Source organism: Bos indicus, chromosome 8 (genome assembly GCF_029378745.1).
Source record: "Bos indicus isolate NIAB-ARS_2022 breed Sahiwal x Tharparkar chromosome 8, NIAB-ARS_B.indTharparkar_mat_pri_1.0, whole genome shotgun sequence".
In the NCBI taxonomy this organism is placed as follows: Eukaryota; Metazoa; Chordata; class Mammalia; order Artiodactyla; family Bovidae; genus Bos; species Bos indicus.
In genome coordinates this window covers 91433869-91450932 of record NC_091767.1, presented here as the reverse complement: position 1 = coordinate 91450932, position 17064 = coordinate 91433869, and the positions used below count along the sequence as shown (strand labels likewise).

At 38.6% G+C, this 17064-nt stretch overlaps 1 protein-coding gene across 1 annotated transcript in view; it reads left to right on the top strand.

Annotated features, from left to right (window-relative positions):
* The window catches only part of GRIN3A (glutamate ionotropic receptor NMDA type subunit 3A), a 204687-nt gene that overhangs the window by 2387 nt on the left and 185236 nt on the right, over positions 1-17064 (top strand). The gene's annotated exons all lie outside the window — the stretch shown is intronic.

The following is a 17064-nucleotide window of genomic DNA, read 5'->3' as shown; positions in this document are numbered from 1 at the left end:
TTTATGAAACAAATAGGTAATTGTCTTTGGTCCCATTTTAAAGACTGAGAAACTGAGGAAAGTTCAGAGGCTTGATCCACATTGGTTGGTATATTAGTAAGAGTCCAGACTTAGGAGAATTTCTCTCTGTATCATTTTCACTCTGTCACTGTAGCTGGAAAAAATATTTCTAATCTCTCTTCTTCCACTTTGATATATATACAGAGATAAGAAATAAAATGAGTAAGAGCAAATACATATGAAAAGTTTGATCAAATCTATGCATAATATATGAAGAGAGTACTAAAGGTTTCTTTTTCTAGAAAAATGAATCTTAACATTTTTAATCTTAGGAAGGGTGGGTTCAGGCTACTTTCTGCAGTTGCCCAGAAGATTCCTATTTGATGTTGAACTGTAGAGATTTGATCTATAGAGTGCAGACTAATTAACTTTAATCTAAAATATTTCTGTCACCTGAATCTGAATGACTATAGGCAGCAGATGGGAAGGCTTGGAAAACACAGGTGCACAATGCTGCCAATAGCCAGAGTGTTATAAACACGAAATTGCATCCATAGGGGTGTATCATTATTAATATTATGCAGAATCAGACATAACAAATGCAAGAGTCAGCATAACTTGCTTCTCATCATTGCTTCCTTATTACCTAATACTTCATACATGCTAACAGTGTTCACAGTCTCCAGACTCCTTTCCATTTGTAGATTGTTTGCCAAGAGTCTTAAATAGCAAGAATTTCCCCCCAAATTAGTGTTCCTTAGTTAGAAGTGAAATTGTGTCCGCTCCTTGATGAATTTTTGTGATATGCAGCACACTTCAATAAGGAGACCAGAGAAACTGTGAAGTAGCATCTAGAATCAGTAAATTTCAAAGCTTTAGGACCGTTGGAGGGCAGAGAGTCCTCCAGGGACAACCCTTGCGAGCTGACAATAAAATAAATACTGTGTCAAGCACATTTGCTTCTGTATTTCAGTTCAGAAGTGTATTTAAAATCACTATTGTCATTGTTACTTTCATGGCACACATCTTGAAAGGGGGGAATTATTGTTTTTGACTCAAATCTAGTTTGGCCAACTGAGGACATTTTCTTTCATTTATCTTTGTATTTTAACTTCAAACATATCTAACCTGTCTTACTTTAGTATATAATTTAAATGTCTTTCTATAATGTTCTATATTAAAAATGTCCAGCTCAATGCCAAGTCACTGTAATATGTAATTTTAGGATATGACCATCATCTCCTTTCAGCAAAAATAAAAACTGATCTTTCTCTGGCTTCTCCTGAAAAGTGGAATTTTATCTAATACAGTGATGAGATTTTTTTTTTAATTTTCTAAATATAAAAGCATGCTGAAGTCATTTTACACATTAAATAAATTTGGCTTAAATTAGCCACTGTCCTTATTAGAGTCTCCTGCCCAGTGACCTAGTTTGTTGACTGTGCCAGTGCCTAAGTAAAGGATTCTAGAAGAGGGTGGACTTGTCCACACAATCATACAAATCAAAATTGCTTTCAGAGCAGGAGCAGCAACATGTTTTCTCCCACTTTCTTTTGGGCTACTGATATTTTTCTGTGAAACCTAATTAATAAATAATGGTTTAGGATTGCATCCTGCCACAACTCCTGAATGAAGATACCACTGAAATGATCACCCCCTGACAACAGTCATTTTATTTCAATATACTGTTCATTCAGAACATAAACACATAGGTCCATCAGCTTGAATGGAACAAACTTCCTTCAAGCATGGAAATCCATTAAAAATAAGATTGTTAGCTACCCCGCTTTAGAAACCATATGTGTAATATCAGTACTTAGTAAAAGCTTAATACAATATTACACATAGGATAAGATCAAACCATTCTTCCATCCCCAAAATTCTGACTTTATTACACCCAAATCTCCACTTGAGGCCAACCGAATTCTGTTCCTATGACCTTCAAATAATGATGCTGCACATGGATCCAGTTACATTTAAGTTACTTTGTTACTTTAAGTTCCTACAGTTCTTTCTTTCTCTTCACACCCCCTACTACTTTTTATTCAGAGAGTTTTATATAGTTTCTCCAGAGTTAACACTTCAAAATTTACTTGCTGAGGTAGTGACAGATACACATTTCTTTCTAAAATGTATCTTATGTTAATTCCATATTGGTTTCATTAGGCAGAATTAATGGAGTAATATAATTGGCTTAGATTCAAACCCATGAAATTAAAAAGAGACTACATTGCTATTTTCATCTCTCATGGAATGTACCATCCACAATGTGTATCATGAACTATATATGCCAACTAATTAATATATGTTTATTCCCATGGGAATGTAAGTATTTTAGATGGTCCATTTTTATAATACAGGGAGAAGTACTGAAATCTGTTTATTAGAATTTGACTAGCATGGTGCCACTTTTGTATGGCACAGGGGAAAAAGCAATGATATCACAATATAACTTACCTGCCTCGTGAGGGGACAAGTGAAAGACATTTCTTTTTAAAACATCTGCTCTCAGTTGTAGTAGTTTTCCTTGACTTTCTGCACATAGGCACTGTGCTCTCTCTTGGGGGAAACATATTCTTCTACAATTCATGATGAATGACTGATAGTAGCACCTAATTATTGCTAATGTGAAGATAAACGATTTCAAATTAAACATCAAGTGATGCAAAACTTTTCTTAGCAGTATAGACTCCTCTTGAAAAATAAAACTAGAACTAATTTGGAAGTTTTTATTTTTAATCTGGCAAATTTTTATAGCACTTATTTTTCTAGATAAATAGATCAGAAGACACTAGCAAACACCGTTCATTGGGCAGTTAATCTGTCTCACCCCCTTTTCTTTGCGACTGCCATAGAAGAGTCTATAGAGAATCTTGGGTCTTGATCCCCTTGGCTGATACATCTTGGGGTTAACTTATGATTGAATCAACAGAAGACCAATTTTGGTGTCAAATTCCTTCCTGTTTTATCTTCTGGTGTGGCAGAAGTCACCTTGGATTTTGTGCCATTAGATTGTATTTCATGAATAGCAAGTAGCAAGTCTTAGTCGCTCAGTCATGTCCTATTCTTTCCAACTCCACAGACTGTATCCCGCCGGACTCCTCTGTCCATGGAATTCTCAGACAAGAATATTGGAGTGGGTAGCCATTCCCTTTTCCAGCAGATCTTTCCAATCCAGGGATCAAACTCAGGTCTTCTGCATTGCAGGCAGATTCTTTACCATCTGAGCCACCACTCATTAACCAATCATTTTGGTTAAATGAGCACAGTTATTGGAAGGTATATTAAATAATACTCAGAAGACTCAGTCTACCCCTGCCTCTTACTGGCCATGGAATTTTAGGGAAGTGCCTCTGGTCTCTGAGCATCTAGGCTTGTCAGTCAAAAGAAGGTTGACTTTACCAATCTGGCAGAGTTGTTGTGTGGACCAAATAAAGAAAGTGATGCACTGTGAAAAAATTTATAGTGTTAGCTAAGTAACCAGTAGAGAGGTGTTAGTTTTGATCTGATAAGAATCATCCCAGTCCTAATTCACCACTAATGCTCCACTACTTGTTATTAATCAAAATGAGATTTGATTCACAGTGTAATGTGTCTTCATCTTCCACCTTACTCTATACCCACTCCCTCATTTTATTTCTCTTAAAAGCAAGTGGGTTTAGCACCCACCTCCTGCCAAACAACTGTGTTCCTGAATAGTTTACCCCCTTGCCTAGCATTAGAAGACATGCCAAAGCTACCGTTTCTATACCAATGGCAAATTTTTATAAATGCATATCATCAATGCAGTTTCTAGAGCCTTAGTTATTACCATAGAAGCTTCAATAAGATGCCCAATAACATTTTTCAGAAATGTTTGTCTCTCATACATCTCCTATAGGAGAACTTATAGTAGATTGCTCGCAAGGCTATGGCCACAAGGTCTAACCTCTCTACCCCAACTTCTCCTGCCACACCACTAAGCACACAGTTTGGCTCATCTGAAATTATTTTCCTGGGAAGTCTTTCTTGACAAAGCAGTGTGTTGCTTCATAGTGGCACACGCTCCTTAACTCATCTCGGATAGGCAACAGTTGGCAGACTAGCTGCTTTGAGTATCATTGCCCTAAGCAACACTGTGGAGCTCTCAGAGCAAGGTATTGCACACGTTAGTGGCACCACACAATGTAGAGATGACTTCTTTCTCTTTTCTCCTGCCTAGTCTAGCTGCTGCTCCTCACATACACAAAAGAGTAAAGAAACAGCAGAGCACCAAAAATGGGATGCAAAATCTCTAAAACTAGGCAGCAAGGAAGAAAAAACATCTCAGCATCTGTCACACTGCTTCTTGAGTCAATGCATGAATAACAAACTAATTGAAATCTTTAAGCCACTATTTCTTACTCAGATCTTTCCTATGGGGGATGGTGGGAAATAATTGGAGAAAAGGTAAACAAGGAGTAAGCCAGCCACCTTCCCCTAAACCTATTACATCAGCTAGACTTGCAGCTCTCCAGAATATAAAAGGTTCAGACACTTGCAGGGGAGACGGTGTTTCTCCTCCATTGAGGGAACAGGTTGATCATACTGACCTGGGCTGGTATTGTGTCAGTTGGAGAAAACTGACCATGAAAGGCTAGTATCTGGTTGGCCAGGGATGGTCTGTCTGTAGAGATAAAACTTCAAGGATTCAAGCGGTAAAGAATTAAGCAGGATGACTTTTCTTTTAGTAAGGGGAATTATTCCTCATTATTATTCATTTGAGACATAGATTTAGGAAAAAATCCAGTCATATATATTTACATAAAATTTGTGCTTTTCAAGGCTCCTTCACAAATGTGCTCATAACATACCTTTAACAGTCTTGTGAGAAAAATAACAATGTATAGACAGCATAAAAGGGCAGGAAAGGTTATACATTACAGAAAGTGAGAGGTCACCAACAGGAAAAAATACTAAAGCCTCCCTATTAATTTAGTATATTTGTCAGCCTATAATCTGAGAATCCATCACTGCTTTTGAATTATTGCAGGAAAAAAGATAGAGTGACATCTACTTCTAGGTTTGATGGTTAAAAGCATATTTTACACTAACTATCCAATATAGTTTAATTCAGTGAATCATAATATAACTTTACAATATAGTGCTATGTACCCTTTCAAAATGAAGATATATTTATTGACACAGAATAAAAAATGTATATGTTTTATGTAAAGTGTGACCTTCTATAAAATATAAAGTCTAGAACTTTATTAAAAAGTTAAATGTGATTATAAGTGAATGGTGGAAGTCTAGATTTTCCCCTATGCATGCTTCTTTTTTTCTAAAAATAAGTATGCATTACCTACACAATTAAAAATAAGAGAGGGACATCCCCAGTGGTCCATGGCTGAGACTCCATGCTCCCAACGCAGGGGGCATGGGTTCAAGCCCTGGTTGGGGAACTAAGATCCCACATGAGGATATGGCCAAATAAATAAATAAAATTTTGTTTAAAAAGTTCTCATGCCACAGCTAAAGATCCCATGTACCACAACTGAGACCTGGTGCAGCCAGATTAATAAATATTTTTTTAAAAAACAATAATACTAATAAGAGAAAAAAGACAAGTCTTCACATTTCCTCACCACTGCTTTCAATACTTCAATATGAAAATAAAGGTTTCAGTAATAAATTAATTGTAGAATATGTTTAAATTTATCTTTTACATCCATATTTTCAATTTTATCCTCACAATTATTTTGAGAAAGTTAGTGTTTATTTTACAAATCAGACAATAATAACATATAAATGGAAGAAATGCAAGCTAGAGGTGAAGAGAATAGGTTTTTGAGATGCACAGACCTATGTTTGAATCTTAGCTCTATAGCTTTCTAGATATCATACCTTGAGAAACATGCCTGGTATCTCCATGCCTCAATTTTTGATCCACAAAATATGACCATCTCATAAAGTTACAATGAGGATTGTGTACGGTAAAGTTTGCATATCATGTATGCAAAGTTCAAAGCACACCACAGTATATTTTTATTCTAATAATCATTCTTTTAGCACATAGAGTTAGCCTAACTTAATAGAAAACTAAAATAATCAGAATGAGAGCTTAAATATTCTAGCTTGCTCTCTCCGGAGTACTTCTAAATGCATTTTCAGTATGCAGATGATATTTAAACTTACGAGATCTGATTCCAGTGGCCAAGCTTAAGAAACAAACAGATGCTGCTGTTTTGAAACCCCATTTAGAGTTCCAGTTCACTGAGGTGCACCCTCAGGTTAGGTACGTGTAAATTTAGTCATCAATGAGGTGAATGATGACCAGTTGCTTTTTTTGTATGGATTCTGAATGACTGGATCTTTGGAGCAGTTACAGAGGTGAAAAATAACGTTCTATTTCTATTTGTTGATATTAGGAATTCACAAGTCTTGCCTTACCTACTACCCTAATTGCTCACAGGCTCCCAGGAACTAAATCTAAGGAACAGTAGAAGCATGACACAGTTGAAAGTTTTGGCTTCTTGAGGAAGAGGGGGAGAAGAGGGTTTTTAGAAAGGGAAGAGTCTCAACTTGATGTGGATTTAAGGTTCACAAGTTTCCCTTTTTTCATGCAGGCTTTATATCCATACTAATGGATCTAACTTGTGTCATTTATTAGATCCAAGTTTAGGGACAGTAGCATTGTTACATGGGCTTCCCAGGTGGCGCTAATGATAAAGAACCCACCTACCAATGCAGAAGACATAATAGAAGAAGATTTAATCCCTGATCCGGAAGATGCCCTGGAGGAGAGCATGTAAACCCACTCCAGTATTCTAGTCCGCAGAATCCCGTGGACAGAGGAGCCTGGTGGGCTACAGTCCGTGGGGTCACACAGAATCAGACATGACTGAGTGACTAACACACACAAACACACACATACACACACAGCTTTGTTATATACTAAGGATTACAAAAGATATCCATAAAACAAACTCTGTGTTTGATTGAATCCTGACTGTATCAAAATCGTTTGATGCATTTACAGCTTTCAGGGACTTTTAAAATGTGCGTCACTTTTCTGATTATGAAAGTAATGCATATGTGCTACTGCCCCATGGGTGTCCTGACATATCCTTGAGTAACATTTTTTTATGTATTTTATTCTCTCAAGGATAATGCTTTAGAATTTTTAGAAACACTTGGATACAAGTAAAGAAAGCCTTATTGTCACTCCAATTGTACATTGGAATCAAAGAACAGAAAAAAAGAATTCACCTTTTAAAAAAAAATTTTTCTGAAAAGTCAGAGTTGACATGGCTTTCGAAGCATGGACATTCTGAGTTGGTGGAATTTCTGTATTAAAGGGTGGTATTTTCCTTTATATTTGAGCCTGGTTTTGTATATTCAAGGCTCTGCAAGTGCTGAGCCTGTACAGTTCCAAACAATGGCTCTGTCTGGGTCTTTCAGTAGCATTCTTAGGAATGACTTAGACATGGATTGTCACTACTCAGCCCTCAGTTAGAGGTGGTCGTTAGCTGAACTTTCAGTACCAAGGCTTTGGCTGCACAGAATCTGTTGGTGTTTTTTTTTCTATTGAAAGCCTCAACTCAAAGCCAAACAAAAGTTGAATGAATACTCTCCAGGTAAAAAATAAAAATTTTTATTTCCATAAACGAAGTTGGATGCTCAGCATGCCTTTATCTAATAGAATTACTATCTGGCTCAGTTGTGAAATTCTATTTGTTCAGTCCCAGCCAGAGGTACTTAAACAGGGATTCCATTTAACAAAAAATTTACTTCTATGTGTTGTGAATTTAATAGGTTCAGATAGAGACCTGTTGTTTTGATGCTATACGAGGAATTAATTTGAGTCATGTCATACAGTGTGTTATACACAGAAGGAAATGCTTCCGTGTACACCTGAAAATGAATGGTAAATCCAAGCCTGAATTAAGCCAATGTACCTTCGCCTGGTTGAAAGTACAGGGCGCCATCTAGTGGTCCGTAGAGTATCAGCTCAGTTCAGTTCAGTTCAAGCGCTCAGTCGTGTCCAACTCTTTGCGACCCCATGAACTGCAGCACGCCAGGCCTCCCTGTCGACTCCAACCTCTCAAGGCAAGAAAAGGACTCCAAGAAGCTTTTAGTCCTTTTCCTGGTCTTTTGACCATGGGACATCTAGGTTAGTCCATCTAAGAAAAGATCTTCTTTAGCCTTCTAAGAATTCCCAACAATCTCTGCTGTTCTGCCACCATAATTGCAGTCATATACCTTAAAGTATACACACCTCGCAGTGTATAGCTAGAGGAGCTGGGAGAAAAATGTGAATAACTTTAGAAATGTAGGATGGTTAATTATTTTTAGTAGCTGTATTTACTATCACTTTGTTTTATAATGCAGCTTGAAAAGATGTAGCCATTTTATTGTGTTAAGCATATCATTTGTTCCTTTATTCTGATTATAAAAAAATTATGTTCTTTGTGGATAATTCTGAAAGTTAATAAAATGCCAAAGAATAAAATAAAAATTGCTCATAAACCCACAGCCCAGAATTCTAGACATATGTATGTGTTATAAAATTGGGATCATGTCATTTTATGAAATTGTTTAACATATAAACATCTTCCCATATCATTAATGTTTTTTCTATTTTTTAATGGCTTGATAGTTTGCCTTTGAATGGGCTGTTTCATGATTTGTTTAACCAACCCCTGTTATTTGGACTAAGTTTTACCATGAAAGGATAAATGACACTGCTACTAATGGGACTTTACTTTCATCCTCCTTAATTAACATTCTTATAGATTTGGTGCTGTGGAACACCCTCTGCTTGAGTTCTGTGACATCATCATGGTTTTATTTCATTTTTTCATTTTTAGTCCCTTCATTGCCTTTCAGTGATTGTGCTTCTTGTATTTGACCCCTTGTAGTAGTAACCATCGGAGAAGGCAATGGCATCCCACTCCAGTACTCTTGCCTGGAAAATCCCATGGACGGAGGAGCCTGGTGGGCTGCAGTCCATGGGGTCGCTCAGAGTCGGACACGACTGAGCGACTTCACTTTCACTTTTCACCTTCATGCACTGGGGAAGGAAATGGCAACCCACTCCAGTGTTCTTGCCTGGAGAATCCCAGGGACAGGGGAGCCTGGTGGGCTGCCGTCTATGGGGTCGCACAGAGTCAGACACAACTGAAGCGACTTAGCAGCAGCAGCAGCAGTAGTAACCATAGTGCTGTGCTGTCCAATTTTTTAAAATTTTTTAATTGGTGGAAAATTGCTTTACAATTTTGTGTTGCTTTCTGCTGTACAACAATGAAAGTCAGTCATAATTTTATACATATCCCTTCCCTCCTGAGCCTCCTCCTCCTCCTCCTGCCATCCTGCCCCTCTAGGTCATTAGAGAGTGCCAGGCTGGGCTCCCTGTGTTATTTAGCAATTTCCCCCTAACCATCTATTTTACACATAATACTGTATATATATCAGCTACTTTCTCAGTTTGTCCCACCCTCACATTCCCATGCTGTGTCCACAAGTCCATCTCTACTAGTTTCAACAGTACCATTTTTCTAGATTCCATATATATGCGTTAATATACAATACTTGTTTTCTCTTTCTGACTTACTTCACTTTGCATAAGAGGCTCTAAGTTCATCCACCTCACTACAACTGACTTAAATCTGTTTCTTTTTATGGCCAAGTAATAGTCCATTGTATGTATGTACCACAACTTCTTCATCCATTCATCTATTGATGGACATCTAGGTTGCTTCCATGTCCAGTCTATTATAAATACTGCTGCAAGGATCACTGGGGTACCTGTGTCTTTTAGAGTTGTAGTTTTCTCAGGGTATATGCCCAGTAGTGGGATTGCTGGGTCATATGGTAGATTTATTCCTAGTTTAAGGAATCTCCATACTGTTTTCCATAATGGCTGTATCAGTTTATATTCTTATCAATAGTGCAGGAGGATTCCCTTTTCTCCACATCCTCTTAAGCATTTATTGTTTTTAGATATTTTGATGATGGCCATTCTGACCAGTGTGAGGTAATACCTCATTATAGTTTTGAATTGCATTTCTCCAATAATGAGCGATGTTGAGCATCTTGTCATGGATTTATTGGTGATCTGTATGTCTTCTCTGGAGAAATGTCTGTTTAGATCTGCCCATTTTTTGATTGGGTTGTTTGTTTTTCTGGTATGAACTGCCTCTGTATTTTGGAGATTAACCCTTGGTCAGTTGCTTTGTTTGTAATTATTTTCTCCTGTTCTGAAGGTTGTCTTTACAACTTGTTTATAGTTTCCTTTGCTATGCAAAAGCTTTTAAGTTAATAGGTCTCATTTGTGTATTTTTGTATTTATTTCAGTTAATCTAGGAGGTGGGTCAGAGAGAATCTTGCTATGATTTATGTCAAAGAGAGTAACTGCCTGTGTTTTCCTCTAAGAGCTTTGTAGTTTCTGGCCTTATATTTAAGTCTTTAATCCATTTTGAGTTTATTTTTGTGTATTGTGTTAGGAAGTGTTCTAATTTCATGCTTTTATATGTATCTGTCCAGTTTTCCCAGCACCTCTTACTGAAGAGGCTGTCTTTTCTGCATTGTATTATCCTTGCCTCCTCTGTCAAAGATAAGGTGCTCATATGTATGTGGGTTTATCTCTGGGCTTTCTATTTTGTTCCATTGATCTATATTTCTATTTTTATTGTGCTGTCCAATTGATAGCTGCTGCTGCTGCTGCTAAGTCACTTCAGTCATGTCCAACTCTGTGAGACCCCATAGATGGCAGCCCACCAGGCTCCCCCGTCCCTGGGATTCTCCAGGCAAGAACATTGGAGTGGGTTGCCATTTCCTTCTCCAATGCATGAAGAGTGAAAGTGAAGTCGCTCAGTCGTGTCCGACTCTTAGCGACCCCATGGACTGCAGCCTACCAGGCTCCTCCATCCATGGGATTTTCCAGGCAAGAGTACTGGAGTGGGGTGCCGTTGTCTTCTCCAAATTGATAGCTACTAACCCTGTATTTGGTAGCATATTAAAAAGCAGAGCCATTACTTTGCCAACAAAGGTCCATCTAGTCAAGGCTATGGTTTTTCCAGTAGTCATGTATGGATGTGAGAGTTGGACTGTGAAGAAAGCTGAGTGCCGAAGAATTGATGCTTTTGAACTGTGGTGTTGCAGAAGACGCTTGAGAGTCCCTTGGACTGCAAGGAGATCCAACCAGTCCATTCTAAAGGAGATCAGTCCTGGGTGTGCTTTGGAAGGAATGATGCTAAAGCTGAAACTCCAGTACTTTGGCCACCTCATGCAAAGAGTTGACTCATTGGAAAAGACTCTGATGCTGGGAGGGATTGGGGTCAAGAGGAGAAGGGGACGACAGAAGATGAGATGGCTGGATGGCATCACTGACTCGATGGACGTGAGTCTGAGTGAACTCCGGGAGTTGGTGAAGGACACGGAGGCCTGGCGTGCTGCAATTCACGGGGTCGCAAAGAGTCGGAATGATTGAGCGGCTGAACTGAACTGAATTGAACCCTATATTCATTTAAGTTTAGTGAAAATAATACAAAATTTAAAAGTCAGTTTCTCAGGCACTCTACACCCATTTCAAATGCTCAGTGGCCGCATGTGGATAATGGTTCCTGTATTTGGCAACACAGATATACAGCATTTTCCATCTTCACACAAGTTCTGTTGGACATTTCTACTGTTCTCTAGGGCTTAGAGTTTTAAGCAACAGAAAACTCACTCAGTGGGCTTGAAAGTAATGGGTTTATGCTGCAAAACTCCGGGAAGATGACAAGGAATAGAACTGCTTGAGGGCAGTTGGGCTTCGTCACTGCGAAGGTGCTGGGCAGCTACTTTCTTCTTCACTTTCTCTAGGGCCCAGAAGCTCTTCTCAGGGCTCTCACTTCACATCTGCTCCATCCTCCTCTCTAGAGAGCAGTGTCTTCCTCTGCCCTGCTGTAACTTCTGCCTGAACATGGTTCTGATTTCCCATGACAGGACTTAGCCTGAACTCTCTGTGACTTTATCACTCTGATCAAATCATCTGATTATGTTTCTTATATCCCCCTTAGCCCACATTCTCCAGATGTCTAGTTGTCTCAACCCACATAGAATGGTTTCCCCTCCAACCTTCCTTATTCCAGAGAGCAGTGACCAGCCTCCCAAGTGAAGTTCTCAACATAACCTTAGAATACAGCAGGAAATAGAATAGCAAAGCCACTGTTTCAAAAGAACTTATATTCTAGTGAGGAAGGCAGACAATAAGACATACGAACAAATAAATATATAATATAGTATTATTAAGTAAAGGCAAGTACAAGGGAGAAAAATAACTCAGGGTAAAAGACTAGAGAATGACGATGGTTAGTCACAAAGCCTTGCCTGAAGAGGTAACACTGCACCGCTGATGGAAGTAAAGAGTCAGCCATGCAAATTTCTGAGTCCCCTCAAGAAAGGGGACTCATTACAAGCAAAGAGAGCAAAAGTGCAAAGGCCTTGAGGTAGGAATGAGCATAGCAATAATTATTTGCTGAATAAATGGATCATCCTTATTACCATCTATAACACTATTTGCTAACAAGTTCACAGTTTCAAAGAAGAAAGTATAAATAGTGAGGCAATAACCCAATTTACATTCTCAAGATTTAGACTCCTTAATTTTTCTTTTTGCATGTGGTGACACCAAGAATTTCTAACTGGAATTTCCAGTTATCTCTCTTTATATTCTTACCTTAAACTCAAAATATGTAAAGATATCTTCAGATGGTACTCTCTCCCACCTATAACAATATTTCTCATAACATCTTTAGCTTCTCCCTTTTCTTGGCATCTCATTCTGTTGCCTTCCTCGGTATGCTTTGCATGTCCTTACCGTATTCTTCCTTCTGATTTTCACAAGATACTAGCTGCTCCCACCAATACTCTTGTATAGCCCCCTAATATCTCTGCTTCCTTTCCTCCAAACCATTCTGCACACTGCTTCTAGATAAATCTTCTTAAAGCAAAGCAACTTTCATTCATTTATTCATTCTTTCATTCATTCAGCAAGCATAAGGTACACTGCACTGAGAATAATGCCTCTCCACTGCTCAAAAGACACTTTATTATGGCAATGGTATAATTCTTTTTTCACTCCTCAACATTCATGATGGATGAAACTCACACCTTAATAACAATTACTACAGGACTGATTCACAAAATTGGAGCAGGATCTACCAACCTTAAAGGAATATATCATATTCTCTAGTTTTTGTGGATATCGTTCAAAAAGCATTCCATCCCCCACCCCCAAGATTCTGACATGCCTTCCCTAAAACCAGGAAAACACAGATCAATTACCATCAGCAGTCTTACAAAACCTGGTCCTCAAGGGCTTCCACAAGCAGGTGAAGATAATTCTTTCTGGTCTGTGACATTCTGTTGCGATACACATGCCCAGAAAATATAAGATCTCTAGGAATTAAAATGTGGTATTTTTTTAAAAAATCGATAAATGTAAATCATCATATTAAAAAGCACTTATCTATTATATATCTATATAGAAAGACAGATATACACCAAGTTGTCGTGATTTGCAGATGAATTAATCTCCAATTCAGAATTGATTTTTCCATTGAAGCAATGTTATCTGTGGCTGTTAAGACCTCAGGCCAGACCACAAAACCCTGTCTGATCATAATAGAGCAGAATTCTGATTTTGGTAGTTCTATAGGCACCAAACACTATCTGTAACAGTCTCTTTTGTTTGAGATGAAGGGGATGTGGAGTGAGGAGGAGAACCATAAGACCTGTCTTCAAATTATAGCTCCAGAAGCATCTGAAAACGGCTTTGGTAACCTCCCTGAACCTCAGTTTCTTCCATTATAAATTATCAATAGTACTCATTAAACAGGTATTTATGGAGGGCCTCCCATGCTATTTTAAAGAATTGATAGGGGTTTCAGTGAGTTAATATACATGAAAATACTTTGTACATTCAAATTTTAAAAACAGATGAGAAGCATTTTTATTGAAACATCTTTTTCTTTGAGAAAATGATTCTAATCCAGTTTGAAAAAAGCTAAGACATATCTTTCCAGGTACTCTTGGCAGTAGGAACAGCCCACGCATGTTCTATCACCCGGCATTGAACTAGTCTGGTCATTTGTGCATGCTAACTCACCTCAGTCATGTCTGACTCTTTGCAACCCCATGGACTGTCAGGCTCCTCTATCCATCTGGTTTCTCCAGGCAAGAATACTGGAGTGGGTTGCCATGCCCTCCTCCAGGGGATCTTCCCAGTGTGGTCATACTGTAACTCCTAACTGGTCAGCAGCAGCCGGAGAGGGAGGAAAGAAGAGGGTTTTCCATCTTCCAAACAGGGACTAAAAACATCCTAACTGCTTGCACAGTTCTGCTGCCTATCTTAGACTTGAGGAGGAAGGAGAGAGTTTGAGGACTGAACAGGATAGGAGACCCACACCCAGGACACAGATTAGAATGAGACACTTTGGAAATCAAATGTTAAAGCTAAGATTGCCTGCTTATATTCGTAAAAATCCATTAGTTAAAAGTTTTGAGATTGCATCGGTTTCCCAATAATACTCCATCAATACTCCATCCAAAAACTGGAAGATAATTAAATCTCATTCTGACCTTCATTTCAAGTCTGCCTTTAACACTTGCTGGACAGCAGCCACTTGAAGATCTTCATCAAGAAATAACTGCAGCTCAGGCCAGGAAATGCTTAGGATCCCCCTCCTGTGATGACGTAACCCTAGGAAAGATCATGAATAAACCAACAGGCTGACCTTGGCCTATACCACCTGTGCCTACAGTAGTTCTGTGATCCCCATTCTTAACTTCTCTGCGTCCATTCTTGGCTTCTCCATTATATTCTCCAAGGTGCTGTCAGGAGAGAGGTGGTTCACTCACTGCTTGAACCCTTTCCCTACATGCCCAAAATATCATTATTTCCAAACTTTATGCATTCATGTACTCCCCTCGTAGTCTCTGCTATATCTGTGATCACCTATTGCTGTTTTGAAAATTAACTGTTTTCTTTAAATTTATATTTAAAGATCTTTTATTAAGACACTAATGAGAAACCAGTATCCCTTGCCATAAAGAGAAGTTAATTGTGAAAATAAGTATAGAATGAAAACAAAGCAATTCCAGCCAGGTAGAATTGCTTGAGCCTTTTTGTAAAAAGGAAATTTTCCAGGTGTTAGAGAAGTGTTAAACACATACTAACACCAAACCGAGGCTTTCTCCTTGATTTAGCAGAAGGATTAAACATTTAATTGAAAAGGGATTAACTTTCTCACTATGTGATTCAGAGTTTTTTAATGTCAAGCCTCCCAAGCAACCTAAAATCCTCTCAGTAACCACCCACACAGCCAAGCTCTAACCTATAGGATGAATTCTAAGCAACTTTCATGTGACATTCAAGACCTGTCATCATCCAAGCCTGGCTTATTCTCCTCATTTCTTCTAGATACTAAGCACTCCCTATCCCAAGCAGTCTGCACAGTGCTGTTCCAAACCTTGACATATACTGCTCCCACTGTTTGGAATCCCTTTCCCCTTGTGTCTGCCTAAAATTCCTATTTAGCCTTCAAAAGTAAATATCAGTTGCTCAGTCATGTTTGACTCTTTGCAACTCCATGGAATGACTGTAACCCTCTAGACTCCTCTGTCCATAGAATTCTCCAGGCAAGAATACTGGAGTGGAGAGCCATTCCCTTCTGCAAGGGATCGTCTGCATTGCAGGCAGATTCTTTACCATCTGAGACACCAGGGAAGCCCGTTTAGCCTTCAAAACTTTGCTTAAATATCACGTGTGCACTGTCCTCTCCCACTGCAGTTTGTTACTTTCACTTTTACGTCACTTTTCTACCTTGAACATCCTTCTTTTCTAGATCTGTTGCATAGCTTAATAATTATTTGTTGATATATGTGTCTCTCTCTTCCACTAAATTGAACCCTAAACTCCTAGCACAGTGAGTGGCTCATAATAGATGCTCAGTGACTGTTGATCAAACTGAATCAATGGTCCAGTGTAACACAGCTAAGTAACACTGGTGGGAAATTCCCCACCTGTCAAAGTGTGGGTGATGTGAACTAAGAAGTGTCCCATGTTATGAAAAAGAATTCTCATTCACTAAGTAGATAGAGTTCACGACCACCTAGAATTTACTATGTTATGTAGAACAAAGCTGGAAGAGTAAGACCTTGAGGAAATTGATTTCATAAGAAATAGAAAAAGTATTTCTTCACCCTATTAAACTTTTCATGTCCTTCATTTTCCCCAAATAGGTTTTAAGTTTTCTGGAGACCACAGAGGACAGAAAAGTGATGTTGTTCTTGTGGCTTTGGGTCACTGCTTTCTCAAATTCTCACCCCTGTTCCCCAGCCAATGTCTCTATATTGTGTAGCCAAAGATTTCTGACTTACCTGTAAAATTAGAAAAATTCAGAGTTAATGAAAAATAAAGCTACTTGAAATAATCATTAGTGAAAAAGAGAGAAAGCCTGGAATTGTATTTTATTCTGTTATCTCTTATCAAACAAAATATCAGGGAATCAGGCAAAAGTTCAGATCTGGCTAAGGTCACTGCAGATGGTGACTGCAGCCATGAAATTAAGACTCTTGCTCATTTGAAGGAAACCTATGAAAACCTAGACAGCATATTAAAAAGCAGAGACATAACTGACAAATGTCCGCATAGTCAAAGCTATAGTTTGTCCAGTAGTCATGTATAGATGTGAGAATTGGACCATAAAGAAGGCTGAGCGCCTAAGAACTGATGCTTTTAAATTGTGATGCTGGAGAAGACTCTTGAGAGTCCCTTGGACTACAAGAAGATCAAACCAGTCAATCCTAAAGAAAATCAACCCTGAATATTTATTGGAAGGGCTGATGCTGAAGCTGAAACTCCAATACTTTGGCCATCTGATTCTAAGAGCCGACTCATTGGAAAAGACCCTGATGCTGGGAAAGATTGAAGGCAAAAGGAAAAAGGGATGACAGAGGATAAGATAGTGGGATGGCACCACCATCTCAATGGACATGAATCTGAGCAAACTCCAGGAGATGGTGAAGGACAGGGAAGCCTGGCATGCTGCAGTCCCT